This window comes from Elephantulus edwardii, unplaced genomic scaffold, assembly GCF_000299155.1.
Source record: "Elephantulus edwardii isolate Elephantulus edwardi_28Jun2011 unplaced genomic scaffold, EleEdw1.0 scaffold00109, whole genome shotgun sequence".
NCBI lineage: Eukaryota > Metazoa > Chordata > Mammalia > Macroscelidea > Macroscelididae > Elephantulus > Elephantulus edwardii.
In genome coordinates this window covers 3,826,139-3,830,703 of record NW_006399859.1, presented here as the reverse complement: position 1 = coordinate 3,830,703, position 4,565 = coordinate 3,826,139, and positions in this window count along the sequence as shown.

Genomic DNA, 4,565 nt, shown 5'->3' with positions numbered 1-4,565 from the left:
AAGGGGGGAGGGGTTTGTGCGGGGAGAAGGGTGCAACAATGAATGAATGGAATTCCAAAATCTCTGTAGATGTTCATTGAAATGAAAAATAAACAAACTAAATTAAAATTTAAAAAATGGATTGATTCAGTGGTGGAGTAATGGGAATAGGTGTGTCAGATACAGTATGATTGGTACAGAATAGAGCAGAGTTTAGGGCTGTTGTACACAGGGTTGCTATGAGTTGCAGGTGACTCGATGGCATGTAACAACAACAACAAATCCTATATATAAAATACGAACTAACTGGGTGGAACTAACTTAAAAAATAGTTGAGCATATACTTAATAAAGACACTGTACAAGTGATCGAAAGTTTTCTAAAAAATACTAAATATATTTTACTAGTAATCAGAGAAATTAATATTAAATTAGTAAAATATTGGCTTTCTCCCTTCAAATAACAATTAAAAGATGATAATGTTTTATACACTTTGACTGTTTTACTTATTGGTTGTCATCAAGGCAATTATAACTCATAGCTACATTTGTATGGAGCATAAATATGCCAGCTATTGGGTCTTCAACCTACAGTGAATCCCCTGTCTCTTGAAGTGCATCTGCCTGGATTTGAAGCCTCAACCTTATTGCTAGTGTTTCAGTACTTAATCTGCACCATCCAGGGATTTTTCATTTACTATTCATCATCATAGCTGTGGAATCAGACCAACTTCTATTGGTCCCTCCAGTGGATTTTCTGAGGCAATAAATCACAGAGGAAGAGGTTGCCCATCTTTCTCCTATTGAGAGCTGCTGCTAGATTTGAACTGGGTTCCTTTGGCTTGATAGTGCAACTCCTTATCACTAAGCAATTAAACTGCTAACTGAAACTGTATCTCTGGAGAAAGGTCTATTTCGTCTCTTAAATATTTATAGTGCTGAGTCACCACGGAGAAAAAAAACACCCAAAACAACACCATTGAGTCCAAGCCAACTTACAGCTGAGCCTCTAGTGGGTTTGCTGAAGCTGTAAATCATACCAAAATGTTAAGTTCGAACTGGCCCCCCTTTAGGCTAGCCGCACAATGCCCTACTACTATACCACCATAAGGCGGTTAAAACTCCACAGCACTGGGATTTGTTTTTATTTGTCTCTCATTTGGGGTATGAAAAGGCTTTTAAGTAATAAATATATGTGTTTCTAAGTCTGCTGGCTCTATTTACTAACTTCCAAACCAAACTCAATTCAGGGCTTTCAAGTCAGCACTAGCTCAGAGCACCCCTTGCTGGGTTTCTCATGCTGGAATCTTTATGGAAGGAGACTGCCTCATCTACCTCCTAAGATTCAAACTGCTAACCTTTTGATAATCTCCTGCCAAGGTTCCTAAATTTAGTCAGGGCCCATTACTCTTATGTTACAAATACTTGTAACAAAACCGGATGTCCAGTACACAGAAGACGAGGAACAGCATAACAGATGGGGAACAAATGTGAGGATCTCAGGCATACTGGGAACCGCAAGAAATACTAGCTAGCAGCTTGATTGATTGTGAAGAGGGAAGACAGAAAATCCATACAAAGTCAACACACATCTATGCCAGCTAGCAATCTGGAGCCACTTAAGCTTTTGCAATTTACCAATCCCAGGAGGTTTCACTGTATTACAACATAGAACAAAATCTGATGCTTGTAATTACAATTTCACATTATCAAGAAAAGGTTAACAGTTGTTAAATGTGTCTCCCCTATAAAATAAGTATATTTCTAGTAGTTTCCACAGAAGTTGGCTGAAATTAAGATCAAAGTACGTGTGCTTAAAAAGCTGACTTTTAGTTGCTTGGAAAGTTGTACTTAACTAGAATTTATTCTTTTCTCTATAAAGCCAAATAATTAGTACATGAAAATTCCTCATGCTTTGAGGTCTGGGCCAGCAAAATGTTCTCACTCAAATTAAATTTTATAACTGTAATTCTTTCTAGATGAGACAGATGGTATAATGAGGGGAAAAGCAATACAGTCAAGCAGGAAATCAGAAAATTTTCTTATGCCTTCTCCTCCAATGAGTAGTCAGGTAATATGGGAAGTCAGTTACTATGATATTCCATTTCCTCATCTTTTGAATGAGGTGATTGAGCCCATCTTACCTGAGAAACTAAAGTTTTAAAATATAACAGCTAAGTAACTTTTAGGTGAGTCTCTCTTTTTTCCCTTCTTGAGTTCTTTTGAGTTTTTTATTTTTTTAAAAGAACTTTCCAGGAGAACTTTCGTTTAGGCCTAGTGGAGTAAGGGATTTTACTTTCAGTCTAAAAGTAGGTGGTTTAAATCCACCAGGTGCTCTGCAGACAAAAGGTAAACAAGTTCCTCCTGCACGATGTATAGCCTCTGAAATTGAGCTAAAAGTTCAGCTCTGAGTAGGTTCCAACTTGATGGCAAGTAACAGTTTTGATTTAAGTTTATAGAGAAATTTGGTTTGTTATTCAACCTCTCATACACATTTTGCTTATGTCTTTAGTTACGTTACCCGTATGGTAACAGCACTCTTCCCTAGTTTACCTTGTTTTGTTGTAGCTGAAAACATTCTCAGTTGAATAGTTTACAAGTGGTTGATGTGGAGCTGTGCTATGCAGGCTCTGCCTTGAAGGGATTTGAGGGTCCAACCTTAAAGCTTGTCCTCACCAGCACCCTGTAGAAATACGAAAAAAATTGCTCCAAAAGGTCTTGAAGCCAACTACTCCAAAATGTTAATGATTTGTATCTCTACATTATAAGAGTGCAAATATTTATTAGAATGTTGAATTGTTTTTTTTAGTTACTGACTTTTCTAAAAGAAAGATGTATGACTTTGTGATGTTGTTGTTGTTGTATACAAGCAGAAGCAACCCATAGCTGACCCTTCTATGGGTTTTCAGAGGCAGTTAATTACATGGAAGGAGATTTCCTGCCCATCCTTCTCTTCTTGTAGAGTGGCTGGTGACCTCAAACTGCATGCCTTTGGGATTACAGTGCAGCTTCTTGCCAGAAGACCACCAGAGTTCAATAAGGGTGGAGGAGGGGAGTATTTTTTTAAAAGTCTCAAGAGAACAAATCTTGAGATAGATGTAAAAGTCTGCCAAAAACTTGGAAAAACTTCATCATATTAATAAATTTGAAACAAAACCAAAACCCACTGTTCTGGAGTTGAGTCGGACTCCTGGGTGTGTTTCATCAGGTTTCCAAGGTTGCAAATCTGTATGGGAAGAGACTAAGTGTTTGTCCTCTTGTAGAGCTGTTCGATTTAAGCCTCTGATCTTTTTGGGTAGGAGCTCAACTTCCTGCCACGAGAGCAGGGTAAACCTGGATCCCAGAAGTAGAATGCCTACTCTGAGACATATTTCTGTCATAACTATCTTTATCACAAACTTCTAAAAATTAATGGCAAAATTCCAGACTAAGGACCCAAGTTGCTGTCAAGCCGATTTTGATTATTGGTTTCGGGTATGTGTTTTCTCAGTCAATTGCCAGGCCTTTCTTCCAAGGCACCTGGATAAATTTAAACCTCCAGTTTTTGGGTTAGAACCTCTTTCTAATGTTCAGAGACTCCATTAATTGTTAGGCCATCAAATTAACATCTAACAAACCAGGGGAATATAGCATTAAAAGAAGAATTCCCCAAGAAATGACTACTTGCCACCCTGGACCTTGAACTGGCTTCTATCTTGTAGAACATCATTATAACAAAAGATCCTCTTTTGGCAGGAGTAAAGTTTTTGTGAATTGTCTACTGCTAACTGAATGGAAGGAACATTTTTTCCAGACTCAATCTCTGGCTGCTTTTCCTAGTGCTTTCACCTTGAATAATTGTTAGAAAATATGCAACTAACAAGAAACCTGACAAAAAAATCTTAGAGAAGTAGAAAGTTATTCAAGGGGCAAAGGAAAATAAATGTTTCATAGTCCAGGGAACTAACTGGCTGCGTGCGGCTGGTGACTTGGGAAAACTTCCATTATAGCTAAGGGAAATGGGTTGGACAACAGCTTGTGGGAAGTAAATCCTCTCAATGAAGGTTTTTGCTTAATCTGAATAAATTCAGTTTCAAAATCTGCCCTTGATCTAAGCCCCTTAAGCTTTTGTGGAGGACTGAGGACCTTCAGGGTCAATGCCAATAACAATAGATGGGGGGGGGATCAACCCCTCTTCATATCTGGTTGCCACATTCTATAAGCTCTTAACTCACGGAAAAATATGTTTTCTTCCAATAAAGCTGTCTTTGGAGAACCCTCTCTTCTTGTACTAAAGGTGACAGCAGAGCTGCTTCTTCTTTGGGCTTTCAACATCTTTAGTAGAAGGAACGCTGGATGGAATGTTAGGAGACCTGGATTATGCCTCTCTGTGCCTCTTCCAGCCATGAGATTTTGATGAAACAACTATTTTGGGCCTCAATGTTATAATTAGCACAATGAGGTAGTTAATTCAGATCTATTTTTCATCTAACTGTAGGTAGTCTTTGTCAGGATTCTTGGTGTCAAAATTAGTTGTGTGTTGCATTGTTAACCCAAAGGTCACTGGTTCAAATCCACCAGTCGCTCTGCAGGAGAGAGATGAGCAGT